The following is a 23,083-nucleotide window of genomic DNA, read 5'->3' on the forward strand; positions in this document are numbered from 1 at the left end:
CTTGGATACTAATAACAAGACAAATGAATAAGTGAAAGTCCCTTTCTTTACCTGGACACAGGGTCACATGACTGAGATCTCAGCAAAGTATTGTAACCAATGAAAGCAGGCAGTAACTGGGACTGAGTTGCTGGGGGAGGTTTTGCAAAAATGTCATGTGAGTGTCCCCTCTAAACACAAGTAGGAGTTTCCCCCAAGCTAAGAGAGAAAAGAACTTTTTAGGCCAAAGTTCTATGATAGTACAGGGCTACAGTGGGTCCAGCTTAGGCCAGAGCACAGGGCAAGAGCAGTGAGAAGTGCACAGGGTGAGACCAGGCTGTGTTTGGGACCACATCCTTCAGGCTACTGGACACCAAGGATGAGCTATGCCTGCGTTTGTCTTTGGAAGAATAAGTCTAGAGGGCAGAGACTGTCTGGGGCCCAGCACAAGCAGAGGATGAAGAAAGCTGTCTCTCAGGCTCCGAGGAAGGAAGGGAAGCACATATGAAGACAGTGCGGAGGGAGAATCTCGGGGATGCAGTAAATGATCAGACAAGTGAGGAAGGACAGGGCGGGGCCAAAGTGACTCCAGAGTCTCTAATGTGGGGCCCTGCGGTCAGGAAGGGGAGAGGTGATAGTGATGAAGGCAGGGAGGCTAGAAGAGGAGCAGATGTCCTTCAGGGAAAGGTTCCTGCCAATCAGAGGGTAAAGTCATGCTGAACCCTCTGGGGTATCTGGGAGAGGAGCTAAAACGCCGGCCAGGATTGAGGAGCAACTGACTAGCTGGGTCAGAACCGCTGGATCTTTGAGAGAATAAGGATAAAAGGGGCAGGTAAGGAAGAGAAATCAGAGAAAGGAAATGAGAGAGAGCTGTAAACAGTCCCCAAACCAAGAAAAGGCAGATGTTTTACAAAGGAGGAATGATTTGAGTGGACAGTGGCCTCAAGTGAGGTACACAGAAGCAGCAGAAGGACTGCCAACAGCCTTTGGCATGGTCATTGGGACTTCATGGCTGATCACACTCTGAAAGGCTGCAGGAACATCTGGGGAGCAGAAGCCACAGGTTGAAGAAAGTCAGTCCTTTAAGAAATACGCTGATGTGGTAAGAAAAAAAAATCTGGACGTGGGTTGAGGGATGGGTTTGGTAAAAACCAGGAAAATGAGGCAAATTGGGCAAATTTGTAGGACTGTAAGGTAAAGGATTCCCTGGAACCCTCAGCAGATCAGGTTCCCATACTAATGGATATAAACAATAAACAATACAGAATGCTCATTTGTATCCTAGAGTTTAATTGATGGTCATGTGTTTTCAGGTATCACATACAAGCAAAGACATTTTCCTAATTCTACAGTCCTAAATCTCTAAAGCACAATAATTTGAGTAAACATTGATAAAGACTAGTGTGGCTACTCGTTAGTCTTTGTACATATTTACTTCCTTATGATAATTACATTTAAAAAAAAATAAATATAAGGATTCTTGTTAAATAAAACATCCAGTCAAATGGAAACTAATTTCTACCTAGAACTAAGTAATCTTGGCATTGTCCTCAAATAATCTATTTTTTTTTTTTTTTTTTTTTTGCCATGGCACTTAAAAACCATTAAAAAAAATGGGTAAAATTCATTAACTAGGCACTGTTGCTATTTGTTTCAGTTTTTCTTTTCTCTCAGCCAAATTATAGAAACTTAATTATAAAGACATAGCTCTACCTACAGAAGAGTGTTTTCAGCATAAAATGGGTTGGATAGAATAAACTTCTGGAGAAATATCTTTTAAAAAAAAAAAAAGGTACTTGCCATTTAAGACATAATTCCGGAAATGATGAGGAACCCCAAAAGCCTGTGCTAGAGATAACCTGAACAAACAGAATTAGAAAGTGGCGATCTTCCTGTCACACCTTACAAAGCCATCTTCACGGTAAGTGGATATAGCAAGCAATGAGAAAGATATCAGGAGGTGAGTTTATTTTCTATAGCCACTTAACGCCTGCTCTGTTGAAAAAATAACAACTCTGACAAGGCTTCAAGATTCAATTTGGAGAGGGTAATACGTATGTGGAGTGAAACTGTTTTGTCCCTTTCTTTCAGCCTGCCTTCCTTGATTCCAGAGTATAGACAGACTAGAAAAGCAGAGAAGCCCCACAATGATGAAGAGGAAACAATCTAGTTTGGGATATGATAATGTCTTAAGCTGAAAAGACATCTTACCATGAAATGTTTCACGTGTGTAGGTAGGGAGTAGAGATACACAGGGAAGAAAGTTTGGAGGAAGTGATTATTGTTACCTCACTTCATCCCAAGGCCACAGTGGGAATTAAAGGTGCATCCAAGGTTCCTCAACCAGTCAAAAACCTAGCTGGGATATAGCCAAGAATCACTTTTCTCATATAACTCTCCCTCTGGGGCTGGAAGGCATGCAATCACTCTGAAAATCTGGATCCAACTGAGCTACAAAATTCCTGAAGACAACGTGATAACATTAATAGAAGAACTGAACCCAAAGGTGCCATCAGGTTCAAAGCTGGTAAAGGGTACAGGAGGTAAAAGACGACCAACTCTGTCCCTGACCACATCTTCTATCAAGAAGTGCAGTCTTGATATGGAGAGAATGTGTTGTCAAATGTGGGTTGGCCTCTCGGGAAGGGAGTGAGTGCAACGGCGCCCCTTAATTCAGACACCGGGAGCCAGGTTCTGTGACGCAGACTGGATTTATTCAGGAAGTGCAATAGTTTATATATGGAGTGAGAACCAATCATATTAATGAGACAGCCAGGCCACTGCTCAGGTCACATGCTTACAATACCGAACTACAGGGGAGAGCAGACTTCTCCTGGGGACCAGGAAGGCTCAAGAGGCATTGGGTCATCACAGAGTGTACCCATGTGACATGAAGACAGCCCAGTGTTCTGTGCTCAAGTCCAGTCCATACCTTGGATCCATGCCTGGTACCCCAGGATTCTCCTCCTTTTCCCCCTTTTTCGCCATCATAACCTGAGTTAACATGACCTGTCTAGTCTCAATTTTTGAGGTTCTGTTACAAAAGCAGCGAATACATAGAAATGATATTACAATGCCAGCAAGGGAAAGGCCAAATAGCACAATATTTACAGGATCAAATATGGAGGTGATTTTATTCCATAATCATGTAAAGAAAGAAGCATTTAGTACAAGCTGGGCTCGGGTTTCATTGATTGATATGATCGCATGACCTAGTTTGAGTGTTAAGTTCTGAAACCGGGCGTTCCAAGGACCCCTTAAATATGTGCTTAATTCTTGCCTCCACTGAGTCACATTGTCAAGTGTTGCCATAGTTTCACAACAACATGTTGTGGGATTACATTGTAAATGTTTTGTCATTTGCATGTTATCCATTCTTTCATTTGTGAGATCTATTTGTTGCTGCAAATTTAGGATACCCCCTTGTATTAGTGTATTAGTGTATTAGTTTGGTGTTGAAGAGCGAAGGCTTTAAGAATGATGCTGTCATTCACTCTTTCCTGACTTATTTCCAGTCCCCTGCCCCTGCAAAAGCTGTAGAATGAATTGAAATGGATTTATTTTAAAGAATAACTGAGCAACCCCACAGTGAGGGCCCACAATTATGGAGAAACATGAAGAAACTGAATGACCATTAAAACTAAGAACTCAAAGTCAAAGAGTGCTGAGAGCTAAATAATCCAGGACAGATGTTGTCCATGTGTCTGTGGAAAGAGAATGCCAAGTGACGTCGGGGGCTGTGATGTGGGACGCAGGAAGAGTTGCGGCAATGGCGGGCATTGGCTGGAATGCACGACAGGCTTTAGTGTGGGTGGATTTTGGTGTACGTTTCCAGTGGAAACCCTAACTGATAAAACCAAAGTGAAGTCTGGTCAGCATTAACATTCTAACCATGTGTCTCATACAAATTTTTATTTTGGGAGAACGTGCTAGTAATTTAGATAAATATGGAGAGTTTGATGGATTGAAGGTCTTAAGTACGATTGTCTTCCAATTTATTTCTCTCCTAACCCTCTACAAGGGCCAACCAAGCTCTTCAAACATTGTGCAATGGTGTGTATAATAACCCCATTTAGAGACAAAGCATGCAATTCTATTATAAAGAGAATCTATCTTATACAACAGAGACTCATTAGCTGTCCAATGTATATTGTCTCCATAAGCCAGCAGTGGCAGAACCAGCTGCCTCATAATACATATCCTGTCCTTCTTCATTAAGCCACATCCATTTCTCTTTAAACTCAGTCAATTAATTCGTCACTTGGTTAGAAGCGCCATATGTCAATGAAACATCATAAGAAAATCATAAATAGTTTATTTCCTCACCAACAAAAGATTGCATCTTCAGGTTAGCATTTATTTATTCAGAGTTTGTTCATAATGCACAACCATATTACTTAGTAGCACGCTTCACTATTTTATGAACAGCTATGTTGGAATAAAGCTAGACTATTTACACCAAGAGACTAGTTTTCTCTTTGGCTGAGCATACGAGCACCACCATAGAATGTCCATCCTTGAAGTGATTTTCTCTACCTAGACTTTTCACCCTCTCTGTTGGACAGAATGTCAGACAGTCTTCAACTCCAAAAGGAAATTCCAGATGCAGAATCACTCAGACTTTAGGCATTTGTATTTTACCTGACATAAATTAAAAGTCTACACTGTGAAAAACCTATGCAAATAAGAATTCATGCTATGTTGGGAACAATTCAGAGGAAGAAACTGAGGTGCTCAGAGAAGTCCTTTCCCTACGCAGCTACAGTTGGATGATCATAGTCTGTTTAAACTTTCTGCCTTTTGCTTTGTATATTCAGCTGAAGACAGAAGGTTGTTCACATTCAGCATGTACTTCAACACCCCTTCTTCCTCAGCTCGCCTCCTCAAAGCAATAACTGACCAAGAGGAACTAATTTATTCTGCTTTCATTCGAATCTATGTTTGGCAAATGCCAGTGTGTTGATTCCACTCACCCTAGAGTCATCATTTTGCCTGGGCAAGAGTTGGGAATAATTGCCTGGCCCCTTGGACCAGCTGACTCAAGGGAAATAAGAGGCTTTCCTCCTGAGCAGAGATGCTCACATATCTAACCCACCAGGGCAAAAGCCACCGGCTCAGATGCCAGAGAACTAGATGCTCCAAGGAAAGATATTCCATCTGGCCTTTGCACTAACTTCATTCAGTGGATTCAAGATGAAGTTGATTAAAACATAAAGATCTTATAACCACTACTTCTGAAATAGAAAAAAAAACTCTACTTCACAGAATCGACAGAAAAGCAGTTTTTTAGAATGTCAACACATCATCCGTGGACCTACTACAGTATTTAATCTTTATGAATTCATTCTTTCTCTCCCATTGAATTATGAGCCTTTGCAGTCAGAGGCATGATGGATCTCCATGTATACCTCCTACCTACTGTTGTGCTGGACTCAGTCTGGGTGCTCAATAATTTTATTGATTGCAATTTTATTGACAGTAAACTATGCCCATTGTATTTTAGTAGCATATATATCAATAGAGTCACAGATATATTTGTGTTAGGAACTTTTATTCAGATCAGACCATTGGCTAATATCTTCCAACAAGCAGCAATTGCATATTCCTCCCTGGAGAGCTGGTACTGTGGGCCTCATCTCTTTAAACTATTGTGTTTATTGTGGATAACTCAAGAAATCACTTGATGTACAGCTTTGATCTTTTATTTAAATGTTTATGGAGGTTTTCTGATAGTTCATGTGGTTTCAAATACTTTTTTCTAGTTCATCGGACTTGCAAATGTATTTAAACTAATTGGCTCTGAAACCAGTACCTGTATGTGCATGTACATACTGATCCATATAGATACAACAACATGATCATGCCTCTTAAACTACCTTCCTCAACTGAATAACACGTTGAGCTTTTAAACAACTTCCTTAAAGAGAAATTCTAATTGCACACATAACTCTTTTCCAGAACTTTTTTTAAAGAATACGTCTTGGCCTTTGCTTGGTTTCTGTTTCTTTTCATTTCCCCGATGACTGTCCATAATTCTAAACAAAAAGTTAAGGCCAGATTTAAAATTTTAAGCAAATTACTCCCCAGTCCCATATAAGTGCAACTCTAGAACACTGCCTAATATATCTGGAAGTGCCCGTTTTCATTAGCAGAAAAATAAATTAGAAACTGTACATTTCTATCCATCTTTAGAAAAGGAAAAAAATAATGGCTGATAACATGGGGCCTTCTTGTTTATTGGCTTTATAACAAAAATGTCAGCTAAACTGAACCCTGGACCTATCTTGTTTATGATGTCATGAAGTGGTAAAGCCCCCTGGAGAGGGTGGGAGATGCTGGAATTGGGGATGAAACTAAATTACACAGCCGAATTCTCCATGAGCAGGAAACTAGTTGGTTACACAGTGGTTCTTGGCTCTGGATATAGATGATTAAGTGTTTTATGAGGCATAGGAGAAATTTGCATGCACTAACCTTCACCATTTTTGCAACAATAGGAAAAATGCTTCTGGCACTTTCTGATATAAGCAACACAAATTTTCTTGAGATCCTTTTGCAAAGGATTTTATTTCCAAAATGCAAATACATATTTCTGAGATTCTGCACAAGTATATAATTCCCTAGATTAGTCTAAACTTTTTTACTAACTTTTTTTAGACTGCTTGCTTCACCTTTGAATCTTACCTAGTAATTGAGTGCATGTGAGGTATTTGCTCATAGTGAATCATGATAGTGTTGATTTTTTTTTTTTTTTTTTTTTTTTTTTTTTTTTTTTTTTTGTACTGGAGATTGAATCCAGGGGCGCTTAATCACTGAGCCATATTCCCAGCCCATTTTTTATTTTTTATTTTGAGATAGGTTCTCAATAAATTACTTAGGACCTCACTAAATTGATGTCTGGTTTTGAACACTCAGTCCTCCTGCTTTAGCCTCTGGAGTCGCTGGGATTACAAAGCACATGGCACCATGTCCAGCTAGTGTTGACTTTCCTTAAAGCCATTAATGAAATAGATTCAGAGGAATTCAAGTCAACTAAGTATTTATCTATGCTTTATACTTATCATACAAAGATAAGGGAAGTCTGAAACTCTGAGGAGTTTACCTCTAGTTAAAGAAAAACAAACAACTAACTTATTGTAAGGACTGAGTAATGCCAGGTCTCCAAGAGGTGGTAGGAATAATATCCAGTACATGGGTAGGTTCAAAAGTAGAAATGATGTCCATTTGGTAGGCGAGAGAAAGGAAAACATTTCAGATGGATCTTGGGGAGTACTGGTAACAGTAGTATTTGCCTTCATGGATTAGAAGAGGTCTTCATTATCAAAGGACAGATTTAATAGATAAAGCCACTTGAAGTCAATCTCTATGACGATTAAGTTTCTAAAATGGAGTTTCTGTGAATATACAGAAACATGTATTGAGGAATTTAATAGTTATTGATGCCTATCTGTTAAATTGATGACAGATGGAATTCATCAGTCCCCAGAAACCTTTTCTGATGATAGTATCTAATATTTTGTCTCCTCTTAGGTTTTACTGATGATAAAGGTCTGGATTCTAATCCTCGGAGCTGAATCATTGGGTTCAAATCATAATATGATAGGATAGGGAGGGTAAATTATAAGAATTCATGGATGGGGATCAGATTACCAGGGAGATAAGAATGGATTCCTGCCCTAACCAAATTGTATTCAGGTGGGATTGTTTAAAATACAACCTAATTCTAAAGATTTTTTTTCCCAAAAATTGACAAAATAGAATTGCATTTTGCCTTTTTTTTTTTTTTTTTTTTTTTTTTTTGTAAAAGGAACAAAAAAATCTAATGATATATGCAGGAGCAATCTCCTTGGAAAGATTCAGTTTGAACAGATAATAAACATTTAAAAGATGTTGTATGAAATAGTAAATTAGTAAATCACTTCTTAAAGAAAACAAAACTGGAGTTGAAGAATATATTTCCAATTAATTATTATTGTTTTTCTTTGAGAATATTAACTTTAAAAAAATGAGGGGGGTCCTGGGGAGAATAAAAGAGGCTGAAAGTGAGGGATGTGATTGAAGCATGATACGTGCATTAATAATTATAATTAAAGTAAAATGTGCCCAACTTTCATAAATAATAAAAAAAGGTTTTCTCTTTTTTTTTATTTTTGTTCATTTGTGCTTGCTTTGGATTTTTGTGATTTGGGGGATCCAATTTAGGGCCTTGTACTTGCTAAGCAAGTGCTCCATGACTGAGCTACATTGTCGCCCAATAAAAATGTCTTGATGGGATTTTTTTCCTTGAGAAACAAACCTGGTCTAAAACTCATAAGAAAGTTTTTTGTCTTTTTAACAAAATTTACATATCAATCATAATACGATTCTGTGTAGTAGAACAAGTAATTAAGACAATAATTAATAGTACTAGTAGTAGTCATAACCAATACAAACAAATTAAAGTGATTGAGATTTGTTGACATAAGTACCTTTTATAGACTTCCTTCATATATCTTTCTACAACATTCTGTGAAATTTTTATTACAGGTCATACAAAAGAACATATGTAGCACATACGTCATAATAATAAAGCGAATGTTCATGATGAATCCCTCTCCCAACTTATAAAACAGAGCACTCTTGCTACTGTGCTTCCTCCTCCATCCTATCCCTGGGACTACACACCTGCCACCACCATCCAGGGACATGCCATTCTGAATCCTGTTATTATCACTTGATTTTTCATATAGTTCTATCATATACCCATTATTTAGTCTTGAGCTTTATAAAAATATATCCAAGTGGGTCTACTTTCCTTTGACTTGCTTGTCTCAACATTATGGTTCTAAGATTTATTGAACCATAAATCTTATGGTTATCGTGTGGTCCTATTCATGTAGTTCATTTGATACTTCATTGGGTGAGAATTCCACAAATTATCCATTCTCCTGTCAGTGGGTATTTGGGTTGCTTCCAGGGCTTTGTGTTTATGAACCGTGTTGCTATGAATATTCTTATGCATGTTCTTGAGTTCACAAGAAAAAGTCTTTCCAGAATATACACCAAGGAGTGGAATCACTGCATCTCAAAGATACATGAATGTAACTCTACAAGATAAGGCAAAATTACCTTTCTGAAGCATTTTATTTAAAAAATTTCACTCATTTGCATTGCTTAGCACTGTCAAGCATTCTTAAGCAAAGGACACAGAGAAGCCATACCCAGACCCCAGATCCACTGAGATGATCAGATGCGTGTTGTTTCAAGCTACTTAAAAGTGTGGTGATTTTTAATGGAGCAAGAGATAACTAATATGGGCATCTGAACCTTAGTCCCTCTAGGACCAGTCAAATGGTACCTCAGTGTGATCATGCATTTCATCTGCTTGCTTCCAAAATAGGGTTGAGCATCTTTTTCAAGTTTATCCACCAGTTGCATTTCCTCTTCTGTGAAATGCCCCTTCACATACTTTGTCTTCCTGCTTCACTACTCAGTAGTCTTCTGCTTATTGATTAGTAATTGTTCATATATTCTGGATATATAAAGTGTATGCCTTACTTTCTTTATGATTTCATTTAAAGCAACCGAGGTTCTTAATTTGAATGTAACCACAATTTCTTTTATGGTTAAAGCATTTTGTATTTTATTTAGGCACTCTGACCCAGTGTTTTATTTCAAAGATTTCTTTCAGCAGAAACACCCAAAGGATTCATTCAGTCCTTGTAAATCTCCTATTAATCCTGGGATATTTAGAACATTCTGTTTCAAGGTGCCTGTACTTATAGTTGTTCACTTTTCTCTATTTTCCACCAGATCCACATTGTCTATGATTCTGGCATTTTCTGAGGATTACATGCATTGACTTCATGGTGTCTGACATCTTTTGTAAGGTTGACAATTTTATTTTGCAATTACCTTGCGCTGTATTTTCATTGTACAGTTAAGATTTTAATCACAGTGGACAATCCTACTGAGAAAGAGAGACCAGTGATGTTAGATGGGCAGGAGCTAGTCACAGGCTGCTGGGGGAGGACTCTGAGCAGGGAGCAGCCATATGGCAGGCTTGTCAGTGAATGTTCAGCTATGACTACCTTCGCTTTCCTGCACAATCTCACAATGTGGGGAAAATAGAGAATACTAGAAAAGAGTCAGAGGAGCAGGAGCAGCAACTCTCACATATAGAACAGGTATTATGAATGTATCAGGCAAGCTGCTAAGCTCAACACGTGTTGTTTCAATAGCTCATCGCAGCAAATCTGTGAGCTGATTATTATTATCTCTGTTCCCCAGACAATGAAGTTGAGGATCAAAGGTATCAGTGGCACATCCCCAACCCCACAAAAGAGAAAAAAAATTAGAAATGGCAGTACCAAGATTTGAACCTATATAAAATACATCTTAGAGGACTGAGATTAAAAGTGTGTGTGTGTGTGTGTGTGTGTGTGTGTGTGTGTGTACATATTTCCTGCTCTTCTGCACTACATGTACTCCTTCTTAGAGTGGGTAGAGTGTAAAGAGAATGATACAAACAAAGGCATAGACCTGTGGAACTGAGAGCATGTGTGTCCAGCAAGCTGTCCAATTTGGCTCAGCCTGCAGTATGAGCAGGGGAGGTCTTGAGGGATGGCCTTCTAGATGAAAAGAAGACTTTGTGTGTCTTGAGGGACAGGCAGATGAGTTTGTTTTCAGAGACAGGCAATAGGAAGCCATTGAGGGTTTCCTGGTGTAAAATATTATTATATTAACAATATGATATTCTAAATGTATTACTCAAATTATCCATCCTGTAAGACATATAAAACAGAACATTTCAAAGACTGAAATAAAACTGCATATATGTGTAGAAGTTCTGGTATTTTCTTCCAGCACTCAGTAGATTGTGGTAAGAGTTCCATTTCAGAGAACTGGTCTACCATCACAGGGAGACGTGAATGAGGACAGTACCTGGTGGAGGAGAGGTGGGGTGGAGGGAGATGAAAACAAAAGCTTGGGAACAGATGCAAGAGCATGTGAATTTGGAATTGACTTGATCCACAACTGACTGGGACAGGGGTAGGAGGAAGAGGGAGGAGTCAGAAGTAAGTGGCATTTCAAGGTCTGGGAGCCTGGAGAGCCTGCCACTCTATGAATGTGCATACTCAGGTCAGGGAAGAGATAACCCAAGCAGAAGATGATAAGTTCAATTCTTTTTTCTGTACTACGAACTAAACTCAGGGTACTCTACAACTGATCTATACCCACAGCCCCTACTATGCACTTATTTGAGATAGGATCTTTCTAAATTGTCCAGGCTGACCTCGAACTTTCAATCTTCCTACCTCAGCCTTCCAAATAGCTTGGATTACAGGTGTGCCCCACAGTGCCCAACAGTGAGTGTAATCTTAAAGGGCCAATGGGACAGTCTTTTGACAAACAAGTATTAAAAAATAGGAGGCCAGAATGCAGGAGAGTCCAGAAAAATCATCTTGGACTTTACCCACCTAAAGGTAATAACTGAAGCCTTAATAAAGAATGAGATCCCCGAGAGTAAAAGCAACGTTCAAGGTTATGCTCTGGAGAATGGTTAACATTTGGGGAATAGGAGAAGGTAAAAAGAAAATCAAGAAAGATAGTCAGCAGAGGAAGAGCTTCTATAAACTTCTGAGCCTTGAAAGATAAGAGAGGAGGTGAGCATAGAGTGTTTGATAGCATCAAATAAGGTAAACCGAAAAGGACAAGGGCCAAAATTGTTTATTTGTCGATTAAACATCAATTCATTCAACCAGTCAACCATCCAATGATCTAACCATATGACACATGCTGGTGACATGCCCGGTGCTGGGCTTCCCTTATCATCACCAGCATTACATAACCACTATCTGCCAGTCATTTTTTTATAAGTCATAGTCAAGCCTTTTAAGAATTCTGTAAATCAGTGAGTATCTTCACCTTATGGATGAGGAAGCAAGTAACCTGACCAAGGTCACAGCCCTAGAGCTGTGGCCAAAACCAGATTCCAGAAGACCAGACTTCCTCTGGCAGACTGTGTGGTTCTTGAGGAATTGAGTCCCTCCCATGGGGGAGACAGACAAATGACTCAAATTTATGTTGATTTAAGAGCAATTTTTAAGTCACAAAAATCAGAGAAGGGACATTGTTGAAAAGAAAGGCCCCCTGAGATCCCATCAGCAAAAATGGTCCATCGTTCCCCGAGAGTTTGAGGGGTTTCTCTCCAAAATCACCTGGTTGTCTATAAGTTTGTTGTTTGTTCCCCCTGAATCCTCTCTCTCTCTCTCTCTCTCTCTCTCTCTCTCTCTCTCTCTCTCTTTCTCTCCCTCCCTCCTTCCCTCCCTCTAGAGGTGAAGCGTTCAGGAGTGGATGAACTAGGCTGTATGAGTGTTAGAATTCCAGAGAGAGAGAGCCTAGGGGCATGATTCATTCAAACCCAAATTCCTTAGACCTAAAAGGGGTTCATTCCTCAGTCCCTGTTTAAATTGTCTAACTTAGTAGGAGACCATGAGCCTCCAACATGTTGTTCCTTTAAACCTGAGGTCAAGAGTCAGCCCAGACAGTAGACTCCCAGCTTCTTCTCACCACAGTGCCATGGAGGTAGGAAATTCTACAACCCATAATATGAATGAATAATAAAAGGCAGGATGATAACAATTACTTAAAAAATAGTAGTCAGAAATGATGGTGCATGCCTGTATCCCCAGTGGCTCAGGAGACTGAGGCAGGATGATCTCAAGTTCAAAGCCAGCCTCAGCAACTTAGGCCCTATCCAACTTAGCAAGGCCCTGTCTCAAAATAAAAATTTTTTTGTGAATGGACCAGGGATGTAGCTCAGCGGTGAAGCACCTCTGGGTGCAATCCTTGGTACCAAACAAAAAAAAAAAAAAAAAAAAAAAAAAAAAATTATAATAATAGTTAACTTTTACTGAGCACATCCCACAAGCTCTGGAAACCACTTTATAGACATTATCCATGTGATTCTCACACACCAATTCCATTTTGCAGATGAGGAAACAGATTCACAAAGAGTGATTTTTCCAGGACCACAAGCCTATGGATTGCAGAGCGAAGATCTGAACCCAAGCCAGTGTGACTTCAAGTTCGGACCAGCACACTCCTGGCTTCTTCTAATCAGTGACCGGGCGCCCTCCCTCCCCCACTCTGAGAGGGACAGCCACAGCAGTGAGTTCAGGAAAGAACAGAGCAGCCCTGTAGCTACATCAATAATCACAGCTGCACGAGGAAAGGAGCTTATGAAAGCAGCTTGTTAAAACATACAGTGGAGCCCATGAAAGGCGGCTCCCTGAAATGTCACCACCTTAAAAAATCCTGTGGAATAGTAAGGCAAGTTAAATTTTGAAAACAAGAAATATTCCAATGGAATTAAATGCTCAAGTTGAAGTAATTCCAAGTAATTTGGATTTTGTGATTAAATTCTAAAAGGCCTCCAAGCAATAGTAAACTGTGGCATCATGGGAGGGGCCCAGGGCCGAGAGCACGCCTTCCTGGCTTTGTTCCCTCTGGGTCCCTACATGCCCATCCCACTCAATCACTGCATTCCTCACCAACCAGGCTCTTTGAAGTCCTCTTTCCTTTGCACTGGTCACTTGTCTTCCAGAATGCCCTTCCCCTTCTTTCACCTCTACCCCTTGGCAAACTCCTTCTCATTCTTCAAAATCCTGCTCCAAGGAACTTCCTTGGGGAAGCTTTTCCAGTTGTCTCAAATTAACTGCATCTTTGGCAATTGGGTTGGGTTTTATAATCTCACGTCGATCTAGTTATATTCTTCATTGGTTTGTTGAAGGCCATCTTTAACTTTTTAGCCCAGTAACACTACAATAAACATCCTCTATACAGGCGTACACAACTTATTTATTTTCCTCTGGACTAATTACTATTGTAGAATTTCTTAAAGAGTTTTCACATTGTAAGGACTTTAATATGTACTACCAAACTGTCTTTTTTGTTGTTCTTTTGAATTATACATGACAGCAGAGTATATTTTGACATAATAATGTAAACATGGAGTACATCTTTTTTATTTTCAGACATCCTAGTTTCCAATAATTTATTATGGACCTGTTACCCATGAATCAATTCAAACCTGTTCATATTTAGGGATTAGTTTCCACAAGTACAAATTGAATAAAAATTCCTTTTATTTGTCCTAAAATGCTTACTTTCAAATGCTAAGGGACTTCAATTATTCTAATTAGGATCCCAGTCTTATGTTTGTACATGATGGTGAGATTCACTGTGGAGCATCCATATACAAACATAGAAAGTTATGTCGGATTCACTGCAGTTTTTCCTGTTCCTGTAGTGGTGAGCATAGCTACCTTCCAAACTTTTTAGCAAGTTTACATCAACTTAAACTCTACTCACAATGTGTAAAAGTGCCTATTACCCCTTCACACTCACACTGGGTATTATCATTCTTTTCTCATCTTTGTCAATCTGATAGACAAAAAAAAAAAAAAAAAAAGAAGATAGTTGTTCTTTTTTAATTTTCATCCTTTTGATTACTAACATGATTATCATATTTTTACAGATTCACTAGTCACTCATATTTCTTCCTTTGTGAACTGCGTGATTATGATGACCAATTTATTTACGGAAGTGATCATTGTTTTCAAATTGATTTGCAAAAACTCTTGATATATTAAGGATATTGACCTTCTTTCTGCCATATTTGTTGGAAATATTTTTCCAGAGGTTTTTGTTCGTTTGCTTGCCTTTATATTTTCAAAGTGTTTTCTGCTGTGCTGAGCATGTTTTAAACTTGTTGTGTAGATACAGCTATCATTCTTTTCCTTTACAATTTCTGCCTTCAATGTCATATTTAGTCCTTTCTCTGCTCCTAGATATGTACCACATAGAGATGCTCATATATACACAAGGAAACCTGTACAGGAAGGCCCATTGAAACACTTTTGCAATAGTGAGAATTAGAACGAATAAAAAGCTAAATTAAATGTCCATCATTAAAACTAAAGTCTATAGTACAAATGTACAATGGAATTATCTACAACCCTGATGTGTATCAACCTAGCTAGATCTCAAAAATACCATGTCGAGTGGAGATAAAAGGAAGGAAATGAAAAGGAACGCATGCCATATAACACTATATGTAAAATATATCCAGTAATCCCATACATTGTTTGTGGATGCATCCATCTGCAGTAAAAGCACAAAAATATAAGTATTACACATCAAATTCATGATCATCTTTGCCACCAGGAATGCAAGGGATGAAGTGAGACTTTGAAAGAGGTACAAAGAAGTCTTCACCTAACCTTGAAAATCTATTCATTTCATTTTTTAAAATCTGAAACAGAACATTAACATTTGCCATTTGGGGTGGAAGGAGGAGGATGTGTCACATTTTTCTGCATTAACATTTTATCCCAAACAAAACAAAACACCAAGAGAAAAACTAGGCTTTCCCCATCCCTATTATTATCTAAAAAATTCATTTATAGTTTAGACTATAACTCTTGCAATATTTCTTAGAATCTCACATATCTGATGAAGTAGGACTCTGACTTTTTCAAATATAAATCCCATAACATTATGTCCATGCTTCTGGTGTTTATCATACTATGCTATATAGTTATTTGTTTACATGCTTGTCTCCTCTACTAGACTTTGCCCACATCATCAAAAAGGACTGAGCATTTTGGATCCCTACAATAAGCAAAAGATCTGGTACTCAGTGTTTATTTGTTGAATGAATGAGTGAATGCAAAGAAGAATGAATGAATGAATGAATGAATGAATGACTCATCTAAATGATTAAACAATTCTCTGCTGGTCCCATGAAGACTCATTCAAACTATATCAAACATTCTTATTAAGTCAGAAAGAACTTAGAAGATAATATCCAAATAATCACCATAAAATTGACCTGTGCTGGTCAGTAAGGTAGCCACTGGTCACATGGGGATATGGAGTTCTGAAACACTTGAAATGGTGCCAGTCTTAATACACACCACATATTAGAGACTCAGTAATGCATAAAAGAATGCAAAATATCACATTAATAACAAAATTTACCCAATGTTGAAATGGCATTATTTTGAATAAATTGGGTTAATCCATATATATTATTAAAATTAATTTCACCTGATTCTTTTTACACTTTCTTATTGTGGCTACTAGGGACTTTTAAACCACAGCTAGGGCTCCCATTATATATTTATTGGGCAGCTCTGAAGGAGAGCAACAGGATTGCTTTGGATTGAAAACTATAGAAGAAAAAAGCAGGTCCCGTTTTCACATGTGCCTAATTTGAATGCAAACCAACCACCTCTTTATATAAATAATGGCATGAAACTAGATGGAAAAGCATGAGGTCATTATGCTGCACAGCCGACAACTTGGAAAATTAGAGCTTACGCAAATTGTTCCATAAAGCACTTAATAAAATTTTAGGGAATTGGAAAATGGTGTAGCAAGTTCTGTAATACAAAGTAGGTCTGTTTGCAAAGGAAGAGCCTGAGGTGGGAAGGCAAAGTGGAAAACAACCACCAGGAGGCAGGGAACTTTCGAGGTCCACGTGTTTCTCTGGCACTTGGATTATCCCTGCACCAGCTCATGCTATTTCAGCGGCCCTGGGGTTATTTGCTTTTTAATGCTGTCTACTCTTGACTGGAAAGTGATGATTTTAGTGTAGACCTATTGACACCATGACCCATGTGGTTCGGTCAAAGAAAGTGACCAACAAGCATCTCTCTCTCTCTCTCAACTACTGTGAAGAGGCTACATTATCCTCCTCGGTACTTAAAATTCCCCTTCCCTCATAACACACAGAGACTCTCACATCTTTGACTTCAAAAGTCCTAAAAAACTCCTTTCATGTGCTGCCTCTCGCTGTTACCATGATTATGTGCCTCAAAAGCCAGGAGAACTTCACTGGGGAGGACAGACCCCAGGCCTGAGCCAGGCAGAGCGACTGGCAGAGAGAGTGCAGAGCCAGAGCCCCCTCCAGCCAGCAGGAGACAAAGGCCTGCAAAGAAAAGACTCATTTTATATCTTATGTCCTGTCCATGTTCGCCAAAGCCAGGAGCCTCCAGTGAAAAAGTGGAGTGACTGTACGCATGACCCAGGGTTGACATGGAGGCTCAACAGATGAAAACAAATCTGTTTTTATAAAACAAAAGCAAGGGATGGTCCCTTCGTGGACTTGAGTCATTTTTGACTTAGAAATTCAAGTTGTGTGAGATCTGGCGGAGAAAAAGGATTTCACAAGTCAGAGAGCAACAGTAATATTCGATATCAAGGAAGAATTGAGGCTTTTCCAAATAGGTGCCATTTGGATACATATCAATTTCAGAAATAACACTGCAAGGCCCTTAAAAAACAAGGACTTTGTGATAAACAAATTTGAGGGATCGGGGCCGACATGCCACAGTAGGCACTGGCTTTTTTTTTTTTTTCTTTCTTTCTTTTATCTGGTTGACATATTACACCTGAAACTCCATAGCCAGTTGAACATGAATGTCATTAATTCAAGAGCTGGCCCTGAAACGCTCCGGCTCCACATGCCCCCTCTCTGGATGCAGGCTGCTGACTGATCAGCGCCCTCCCTCCTCCACTCTGTGCCCCGGGAGGACCCACCATCTCTCAGCCTCCTACTCCACTCCGTCCATCGGCTTCCTCCTGCCTTGACTGTTCTGCTTCCCCACCTCAACCCCACAGTCCAGTACTTCCCAGTGCAGGTGGGACCCCTCCCTGGTCCCCACCTGTGTGACACCTGCAGGGCACACTGCCAGCACTCCCTCCCTCCTCCAGTCCAGCTGCTCAGCTCTCAGGACAGCCGTGCTGCTGGAGTACAATGCACAGTCATGCGGGGGGGGGGGGGGCATCGCCACTCAGAGCTCCACACATGGGTGTGTTGCTTCCCCTGCTCAGCAGCGCTCACTGTCATTTCTTCAGCACCCAGGTAGGTCTCCTCAGCAGAAGACCTGATCCAACAGGACAGAAGGCACCTTGAGAGGCCCTGACCTTCATCACATGACAGGAGTGCTCTGTTCAAGTCAGATGAAGAACTGGTGGTCTTCATCCTCTCTCCTGGTGTGTGCGTGTGTGTGTGCGCGTGTGTGCGTGCATGCATGTGTGAATAAGCAGGTAGTCATACAGTCACACCTGCCACACTGGTGCCTGCACCTGCTTACCTTGAGTCTCCTCTTTCCTCCGGGCTCACTCCTTGGACTGGTGCCTGACATCATCATGAATCTCACCCCCCTCTCTAAAATGTTTACCAAGGATTAGAAGAGCACATGGTCACTCCATTATACTCAGAGGAGCAGGACCAAGACAATAAAAGACAAAGATCTTGCAGGGTTTATTCTATGCACTTCTAAATCATTTAAATCTTTTACAACAAGAAGGTATTTCTGTTTTATATATGTTTTTAATTTTGTTGCCCTCAAATCTGTCATAACCAAATGTCTAAGTAACCTAAGTCCATTCTTTCACCCCTCGTCCCTGGCAAGCCCTGGGCAGCCAGGCTTCCATTCCCAACAACCCCAGAACCGGGTTCTCCAAGGTTCTCTTGGCAGGAGCTAACAGAGATGACCTGTTCCTTCCTGAAGTTCTCTGCTCCCTGCCCTCCATGATACTGCCCTTGGAGTGCCATTGAAAACTCAGACACATTTCATGAAAGACCCTGCAAACACCCAAATGAACTCTTCCCTTCTTTCTCCTAAAATCCAGGGCAGCAGGTTTGAATAAAGAGCTGCAGAAGGGGGAGCCTCTGACGTGCTTATGCACATTTGCATGTGAAATGTCATCCTCTGAGTAGCACACTCTGCACACTCACGCAATCACCTCCTTCTCCACTTTGGGAAAAGCCAAATATGATAAGGTTACACCCCAGTTTCTAGAACCCTCCATGGTGCAAGAGGCTTCTGGTCAACCACACTCTATGTATATCCCCAAGGGCCATAGGACTGAGTTCTTCCTTCTTGAACTACTTCACTCAGCCTCCCTCCACTCCACCTCTGCTGGTCCCTTGGCCCCACAGGGGCAGGGCAAAGGTGACATCCCACCTGAACAAGGTTTTGAAATAGTGAAGAGGAGTTCAGTGCACAGACAAGACAAGGACAACATTCTCTATAGGGAATTTCATCTTCTAAGACAGAAAAGACAATCTGTATTTAGAGAACCACAATTAGACCCATGTTTCAAACGTATGTTAGGCATCAGAGAGTGTGGGGATTAAATGAAGTGGTGTAGGTGGAAGGTTTTTGTAGAATCTAACTTGCTGGACAAATGTTGGATATTTCTGTCAATTATCCACCTCACAGAGTTGCTGAAGACCAAATGGGACAGCACAGGTAAGATTGCTTTGTCAACTGGAAAACACATTTATAACTTGTAATGATTCTGTGATATTTGCCTCTGGTTAGATTAAGAGCCAGGTCATAGTAATATTGAAGGAAATTAAAATATCTGCTAATTTCTTTTGAATCCATGTTCCTGGAAGTATTTATAAACTGAGAATTCTAATTAATTTTCATCCTCTTGCCTCTTTTCTGATGAATAGAATGCAATAAACTTCAAATTGTATTAACAACGTAGCCATGTTCCTAGTGACTATCCATTAGGCCACCAGACTTTGGATTTGAGATCTGAAAGTTGTCTTTTGTACTCTGCACACAAGAACAAGGCCAGGCACTTTATAACAGGAGTCACTGGGGCTCTAAGAAGTTGAGTTTACTTGCCCAAGGTCCCAAAGTCAGTTGTTGATTTAAATTAAAAAAAAAAAAAATCAATGCTGGCTGATGTGTAGTTTTTGGCAACAACTGGTGGAATCACTTACACACTTCGAGGTCTAGCCCAAACACATCTTTGTCCCTGGGTAAGTCAATTCTTCACCTGCTCTGCCCTTTTCCCTTTGGTCTTCACAAATGTTATGTATAACAAACACCTGTCCTAGACAGTGACTCTACTGCATAATTAGGCACTCACTATTGTAAGTATCCAGTATGATGTGACTAGGTGTCATTGTATACTGTTCACTAACTGGAACCATAAAGTAATGATCTAGATTTTCACACACTGCTCTTGGAGACCAATCTCATTTCTTCCCAGACATACCTCAGGAATCTTCTCAATTAGACTATAAATTTCTTATAAGCAAGTACAATGTCTTATACTCCTCTGTGTCTCACAAAATTTTGGAGCCATTATAGATACCCCAAAATGCCTTTTGGTACATAGTTAGTCTTCCAAGCAGGCTCTCCTAATTGAAGGAGGGCAGGTCTCTGGAGGTATGCAGGAAAGAAGGATGTGAGGGAATGATCTCAGACTATCATCACCTCATGACAGACAGCACGCTGAGTCTCCATTGGAGGAAAATGCTCCCAATTGTCAGAAGTCGAAAGTAAACTAAATTTGATGGCATCACTGTAATGCTTAATATGCTACATAGCTGGCATCTGTTACAGAAGAGACTGTGTGTCAGAAACTCAGAAAAGGTCTCCCAGGCATATAGGCAGCTCCCAGTCTGTCTCCTACATTAAATACACTCAGGGTAGGGAATACACACTTTTAAATGCATGAAACATGAGCCAGGTTTGACACCCATCTATCAGAGCTGTTTTAAGGATAATAAAATCAGCACTGCCATTATAAGGAGAGGGAACTTGATGACCCACTGGAGATTTCTTCCAATCTAAACGATTCTATAAATTCCCCTAAAAATCATAAAAAAGCAGATTAAGGATTCATGTAGGTGTTTGCACTATAAATACAAATTAATTTCTGCTACTGCTGCAATTTTTCCCATCCTTGTAAGAAGCACCTCCATCCCTGAAATATTTCTGGGTAAAACACCAAGAGAGGAGGTAAAGATAGTTAGGACTCCCCCAGGTCCTTGTTGGCAACTATTTTCTTCTAATTTCACAAATAAATCTGCATCTTGAAATGAACTGAATTGAATCTTGTTGCTGTCCAAAGCCATTTATCACTGAAAATCTGTTTTGTTTGGGGAGTAAGATATGATCGTATACAGATTCAATAAGAACCTAAATGTTCCACTGAGAAATCCCTTATTGAAATTGTTTGGACTCTAAGTAATCTGTTTATTTCCTTTTTCAGTTACTCGTCATATTATTGCTGTTTGTTTTTACAAAAAAAAAATTCTTATTTAAATACTGCTCTTATAAAAAGCTTGAATAGTTTCTGAGATCAGAAACTTATATTGCTTTGCTTCTGGCTTGGTTTTATGCAACTTAATTCAAACTTACTCTTGTAGAAGAAACAAATTAATTTTTTTTTAACTTTCCCTCACCTGTTACAGCTCCATAACTAGAAATCAAAAGAAAATAGTCATTGGTAACATGTTTTAAAGATTAATTTATCAACTAATACATTTTGATTCACATATTCACTCTGATTCAATATGAAGTCAGAGCCCAAAATAGAAATGAATAAATGGATTGTGGATCACATTTCCAAATGTGTAGTGGGGGGAATGCAGATCCCTGAGGAAATGTGCTCAGTTATGACATCACAGCTGTTTCTCCTATAAAAAGAACTATGTCCTGCAGCAAACTATAATTTCCCAAATAAAGGGAATAAAAGATTAAAGGAAAGAAAAACATGTCAGCAATAGAATCTAAGGATAGCAACCAGATGCCAGGCATATTAAAATACCATATCTGACAAAAGATTAAAAAAAGAAATCTTGTACTACTTGAATGCCTAAATACAAAGCAATTCTACACAAAATCACCTAAGAAAGGAGACTGTGGTATGTTGTTGCAATAATGGCCACTTGTCTCTATGAAAAGCCTTCTTCCCCATCTTCTCTGGTTTTGGCCATGTGACTTGCTTTGACCAATGGGACACTAGCAATATGAAACAAATGGAGACTCAAACAGTGCTTAGACATTGGAGTTTGTTCTTTCTTGCTGCTCTTGAAAACCCAGAGGATGTCACCATAAAAACAAACCTAAACTGGCCTGATGGAGACATATGATTCAGTCACTCCCATCAGCCTGGCGAACTTAGAAGCACCAACCACTGCACTGGCAAGTGCACTGGCAAGTGCCATCTGGACCTACCAGCTCCTGGTCCACCTGAGAAAACCTGAGTCCCAGAAAGCCCAATAGAAGAACAAGCCAACTGGCCCAGCCCAAATGGCCACCTGACAGAATCTCCACCTATCACATGATTATTATTTTAAGCAATGAAGTCGTTGAATAGTTTGCTCTACAACAAAGTTGATACAGATGTCCTCACAGAACCATCTCATGAGCATAGTATTAAATGGTCCAGCAACCAGAGAAGGAAGCAAGACTGGTCCAAGAATGGATGGGTCCAGGCAATTGGTCCTGAAACAGCTCACATATGAAATGTAAGCCCTTTATAAGACACTATTTCAAATAACCCTTCCAGAATCTTAAAGTTCAACACCATGGTAATAAGAGAAAACATTTATTAAATGCAAATATTGTGCTTGATAAAGATGGTCTTGTTTAATCTACACAAAAATCTCATGTGAAAAATACCATTATTATCTGCCTTACAAGTCAAGAACTAAGGTTTAGAGTAGATACATAGCATCATGATTGAGTTTGGACTCGCAAATAGGATTTGTTCCAGTTGGATCTCTTAATTGCTATTTTTCTGTTGGATCCCACCCCACGGAAGCTATCTCCAGTGCATTAGGCAGGGGAATCTTCTGGCCTGGGAGACCTGCTTTTTTTGCCTTGAACCTTATATGGCTTAGGAAGGGTTGAACAACAAGGCTCACCCAATCAGAGACACACAGGAGTTAGAATGGACAGCGAACACGCTGGGTCTTGCCTGGCCCCACTGATCACTTGCAGACACTGAGAGCAAGATGGCCTCAGCACAAGGCAGGGGCTATTTAACACACAATGGCCTGGCCCACCAGCATGGAGTGGCCAACCCGACTATCAGTGCCTCCTTTCCCATTCAAGGGAGGGCTGGGAAGTGAAAAATTGAACAGAAATTTCTTTCTTCTTGTGGGTATAGAAGGTGTGCCCATAAGGAGGGCGGAGCTCCCTGTCTACTGCTCTGTGAATATATGTCAGCCCTTAGTTCATTCAACTTCTGGAATCAGATGTGCTATTTCCTGCACTTGGGACAGCTTAAAATA

General features: G+C 39.8%; 1 protein-coding gene across 1 annotated transcript in view; it reads right to left on the bottom strand.

Moving 5' to 3' along the window:
* CFAP58 (cilia and flagella associated protein 58) overlaps positions 1-23,083 on the bottom strand; it is a 92,883-nt gene that overhangs the window by 11,125 nt on the left and 58,675 nt on the right. The gene's annotated exons all lie outside the window — the stretch shown is intronic.

This window comes from Sciurus vulgaris, assembly GCF_902686455.1.
Source record: "Sciurus vulgaris genome assembly, chromosome: 4".
In the NCBI taxonomy this organism is placed as follows: Eukaryota; Metazoa; Chordata; class Mammalia; order Rodentia; family Sciuridae; genus Sciurus; species Sciurus vulgaris.